The sequence below is a fragment of the Coffea arabica genome, chromosome 3c, assembly GCF_036785885.1.
Source record: "Coffea arabica cultivar ET-39 chromosome 3c, Coffea Arabica ET-39 HiFi, whole genome shotgun sequence".
Lineage (NCBI taxonomy): Eukaryota > Viridiplantae > Streptophyta > Magnoliopsida > Gentianales > Rubiaceae > Coffea > Coffea arabica.
The window spans coordinates 40,602,207-40,608,160 of NC_092314.1; positions in this window are offsets into that span (position 1 = coordinate 40,602,207).

Below are 5,954 nucleotides of genomic sequence, written 5' to 3' on the forward strand. Positions count from 1 at the left end.
CCATAGAAAACTACTCAGTTGAGAGTTTAGATCTATTTTAATTGTAGAAACCTCTTCTTCAATTCAAAAAAAAAAAAAAGAGCAACGAATTCAAGAACTCCTGATAAAAACAGAAAATTGCCATCAGTGGGCCTTAAGAACGAGCCGCTACATTTCCCGTGACAAATTAGGACAACCTTTGCATACATCACTACATTTTTTGGCCGACAGACAGCATAACATTTATGAAAACGACCCTTAATTAACTTAGAATTCTGTAATTTTTTTTTTTATATTTTCATACTTCATACTAGATATAAAGGTGAGAAGATATATATCTCGTTAATAATATTTTCAGTGTCCAATTAAGGGTTGAATATTATTGAAACAAATAATAGTCATGGTAGTATTTTCCTTTCCATTTCTTTTACGTGGCAGCAGTACAATCTTGCCCATCAAAAGGGATTATATTAGGCAGAAACTCTATTTTACGGTGTTCTCTCCTCACAACAGTAGCCCTACAAAATCTTGCTCTCAGCCTACTGATTTCATCAAATTTATAAGATGTAATGACATAGAGACAATGAACAAATCTATACTTATGCATCTGTTCTGACACCAAATTCAAGTTCCAATATGCAAATTTGTTCAACTACCTAGATCTTGTTTACTAATAGTTAAATAAAAAAAGGTATGATCTGAATTCGGTTTTATATATTAAACAATATGATGATACACAATTTGATGGTCAGCCAACAGATTTGGAAAAGTTTACCAACTTAAGTATAACTATTTAGATAGACAGTTTAAAAAGTTTAAGAACGTTCAAGTTCAATTTGTAATGGCTAAACCAAGCAAGAGGAAATGTTAATGTCCTATTTAGATTGTTATTTTTTGTCGAAACTTTTTTGAGCTTTTTAAAAATATTATCTTTTTTTTAATAATAAAAAAATATTTAACATATGTCACACCTTATTAAAAAATATTCTCTTTTTGAGCTTTTTTAATGTTCTTTTTTTTTTAATAATAAAAAATATTCTCTTGCTACCTCTGTATTTCACATATGTCACACCTTATTAAAGCACTATAGATATTTTTCAGCAAAAAGAAAAAAAAAAACTCTTAAAGAATACAGCCCAAACGGATAGATATTCAGTTCCTAATATATGGTAACTTCTATGGATGTTATATTACTAATACACAGGGCAAATGTCATTTCTCAACTATGGGTTTACTCCTACTTCTGTGTTACAAAACTAGACACAGTCTTGAACAGTTGCTCCCCCCCCCCCCCCCCCCAAAAACAAAAAAAAACAAACAAACAAACAAAAAACCAAAAAAAATTTTGTTATTTGAAAACATGGTTATCTTATACTAAGTTGTTTTTAAGTTGTTTTTGGGAAGGGTTGGGTTGGGTGGTACAGGGGTAGGGAGTGTAAGTAAGAGGTTTCGGATTCGAGTCCTCCCGCTTACACTGGAAAAAAAAAAAAAAAAGTTGTTTATAAGTAACATGTTTAGCTCAAGGTTCACTTATACCTACGAACATGGCTTAGGTGAGAACTGAAGTTATGCATAGTTTTGTGTTTTTAATTGACCTCTTTTTCTGGGGATGTTTATTATTAACTAATTATTATACATGTTAATCTAATGACATTGTTGATGTAGTATCTTGGGGGTTCACAAATCACGACAACTATGATTATTATTTATGGGAGTTATCGTAGATCTGATTATGGACTGATTATGTTAGTTTTATGAAATTATTTGCAATTAGTATCTCTTGGGTTCACAGGATTGTATAATTGCTTTAGGGCACTATTATGGATCGATACATGCACCCGTGAAAGGCTTAATCTGTTGTCTGCATGTACTACACAATTCCGACTTCCATGACCACAAGATGCTACCAAACAACAAAGAGTCACGAGACCAACTTTCCTTTTACATCAAACCACATTCACTAGAATCAATCTGTCTTTTGTTTTTGAAGCTCTTTTTTTTTTTTTTTCTTATTCCTCATCCTCCAAATTAATTCTCTCTTTATTGCTTATCTTCATTCACAATCACACATGTGTGGCTGTCCCCCCCCCCCCCCCCCCCCACCCTTCACTTTTTAAAATTGGAGTACAAAAACTTTAGGCTTCACATTGATTGAAATTCCAACTATAAATAATCTATGATAACCCAAATAAATGAATTTCATATTGATTCATCATTTGTCTTCAAATCAATGAATTGAGGCCACGTATATAGCACTTTCATAGAGTCTTGAATTTAGAATTTAAAAATTTTTTTTTTTGGTTTGGCTCAAATCAGCTTAAGGAAGTAGTGAAAGGCATAACAGGTGTAAGTAGTACAGTAGTATCCGTCTTGTGAAACACAGTCACCTCAGTTCATCTTCCTCATTTGATACTGATACTGACATCTTTTGTAGAACTTAAAACTTACACTTTTCCTCTTTTAGCGAATCAACAATCAGTTATTCCATTTTTCCGAACGAATATTCACATCATTTGAGCTGATTTCAGCGCTTTTCTCAGCTCCATGTTAGCTAAGGACGGAGGTAAAATAGAATTCAACTGAGGAGGTTCTCTTATAAAACAAAGAATAAACAAAATGAAGTTTCTAATTCTTATAATCTTATTATGATTATCATTATTTTGTTTTTTCGGTTTTTCGGTTTTTCGGTTTCGACCCTTTCTTTAGTGAGTGCAGACTGCAGACCATAATACACGTCAAGGCAACTGCAATGCTAGTGGTAAAAAGTAAGATAATGTTATTTTTCCAGGCCAAACCATTTTTTTTAACCTCCCACCCTTCCCACTCCCAATTGTTGAGTCCAAAATTTGAACCCTCAACCAAATAGCGGGGGAAGTCCCTGACTACTTGGCTAACTTAGATTCTTCTGTCTGAGAAAACAAGTTTCATCGGCTAAAAGACTCGCATCTGAAAAGTGTAACATGTTGTTTTCATAGGTATCACGAACTATGTCTTCTGGAATTGTGCAGATGTCAAAATCTCAATTCTTTTGGGCTGAAGAAACAAATGACCATTTCTTGTCTTCCAGCATCATGATTTACACATTTGCGATTTTTTCCCTCTTCTAGTAGTGCAGGATCTAGCTAGTTTGACATTGACTGATGGCGATTGTACTATGATGCATTGACAGCAAAGTGGGGAGGTGGTGCGTGTCATTTCCAGCAGAATTTGCTGGGATGCTATTAAATGTGCATATAAGACCAGGCGAATATCAACCTTCCTTTTACTATGTTAGGCTGCCTGATTTATGCTATCTGTTCATTTACCATTGACCAAGCGCGGCTCCATGGTAGACGAACGGTTTATTTTCATCAATGGTGTGCCATTGTCATGTTCTCAATTTGCTCCATCATAGAGAAATTGTGATCTGGTGGCCTTCACCTCCTCTTAGTACATTCAAGCCAACTGTTGATGGTTTGGCGAAATTAATAGGTATAGCAGTAATGGTCCTTCCCAGGTTGTACCGCACTGGCGTTATAAGTTCTATGCAGAAGCTCTTATTAAGGAGGAGGTTGAGACTAGATTTTCCAAGAAGGCATATGAATTTTCATGGTTTATGGATTGAAATGCTTGCTGGTGAGATTAATCAAAGAATTAGTAGAGGGGAAGGAAAATCCAACTTCTCATATGTATCCAAATAGTGCTGGCGCTGCATCAGTAGAAAGGAGATGCAAGCATAATCGTAGTAGCAGACTTGTAAACTAGATAGGTTGCATGTTTTTCTAGATGGAAGCAAGGCACCTTATATCTTGTACTTCTCTTGTAAGCTACTTAGTCACTAGTGCATTTACCTTCAAAGGAAAAAAACATCGGAAAAAATATTAATACAAAAGAATAATTATTAGGAAAGACATACTTGGTACAAGCATATACGCAATAGGGGTTAGGAATCAATTAAATTGATCAAAGTTTACTGAAAATGAGGGAGTGAAAAAGAACGAGAATTAATTACTAGCAGAAAAAAAAAGGGCAAAAAACCAAGAAAAACAAACATTGCCGCAAGCGAGGGCTTCCATTGACATCTCTTGTACATTTTCGATTCAGCAAACTTATCAAATCGGGAACTGAACTGTATTTTGTTTTAAGTTTTAACTGAAGGCTGAATCAGTTAAATCTCGGGCTAAGCTCTACAACCTCAGGAAGCATGTCTAAGCCCAATTCCAGAATTAGTTTCTTGTTAGATTATTTATGTATGTCGAGCACATGTAGTTTGCAATAGACTTGGAGTTTTTCTCATAGTTATTAAACCCAATTTGATCTGGTGGTTCGACTCGTCAAGTCTGTGAACTGGTCATTGAACCAGGCCAAATTTTTTGATTCAAACATTCCTACAAGTGAACCGTTGACTTTTTAACGGATCGACGGTTTAATCGGTCAATCCGGTGAACCATTCGATTTTATAGGGAACCCAGTTTACATGTTAAAAATTTTTAGATGTGAAGATTTGAACCCAAACTTCTTGTATATATGCAAATGCAATTACCACTACAGCAACAACTCATTTGTTGATTGTTTAGTCTTTTTTATATTATCTATTAGACTTTTATCCTTATTTTATTTTTTAAAAATAAAATTTATTTGGAATCTTTTAATAAATTTTATTACTCCCCAAACTCTATAAATTATGAAACGAATATAAAACATAACATATCACACAATTCATTCTAATATCGTTTAATAACTATCATAATAATTTTTTACACACAATTCATGTCTAATAATCTTTTGCACCTAAAATTCATAAATAAACCCGATAATTACACTTAAATAAAATTTTATACTTGAACTTTGATAGATTACTAATTGAATTTAGGTTTTATTAATTTTTATAAGAATTAATGATTCTATAATAAATTAGGCAAATTCAGCATTTACTATGACATAATTTATTATAGTTTTAACTATATCAAAAATTATGAAATATAATATTTAAATATATTTAGTGACTCACCGGTTAAACCACTCACTCACTGGTTGAACCAGTAACTCATTCACCCACATCTTTCGTCAGCTCCCTTTCGGACCGGGTTCAATAACTATAGTTTTTCTAGTCGAACTTTGGGAAGAAAACTGAAAATTGAGTGGCCAAGCTGGTTTAACTTGAGACATTACTTCATGGTGTCAGTAAATTAGAGCTGTAGGCTTTGCCATTGTGTTCCCTTCTCACAAGTAGGATTAATCAAATCAAGCTTCTGGTCAATACCATGATTTGGAACAAGGGAACATGCACAGCGAAGGATAATGTCCAGAAGTTTCTTCAGCTGTTTGTTAGAACTCGCGTGTCATTTGTGGACTCTCAGCAACTTTACCTCCAACAAACAGGACAGCATTAGAGATTGCAGAAACAACAAGGATGCACCAAATAACAGGACAACATTAGCTTTAACAACGAATGCAAAAGCTACAGTTGCAATAAAAGCTATAATCTTCAGTGTCCATCCAATCATCCTTTACTCCGACCGTATGCAAAGATAGGTTAGTCCAACCCATCCGTTGGCATTTCCTATGACACATCGTAAATTAGATCCTCTATAATTTTATAACTTTTCTTGAAGTTAGCTTGGTCTTGTCAGATGTAACTGCAAAACTTGATTGTTGTACCCCAACATACAATAAAACCAGAAAATAAGTGTAATTCTTGTTAAAACTCAGAATGAGATCTTAAAGTCTAATAAAAACTAGTAAGTTATTAACCATTTGAGATATAGACCCTAATCCAAGGATGTTAACCAACCTAAATGTGTTGTTTTATGGTGTGTGAACTGATAGCTGCATCCAAAATGGCTACAGTCTTCCATTTCGCCTACCTGATCTGCTGATTACCACCTAATTTCTTACATCTTTTTAATTTTCGAGTAATTTTGCCACTGCTTAAGTTGTATTAGTAAGATTTGAAGACGACATGATTTTTTTTCATATGTTCATCAGAACATTTT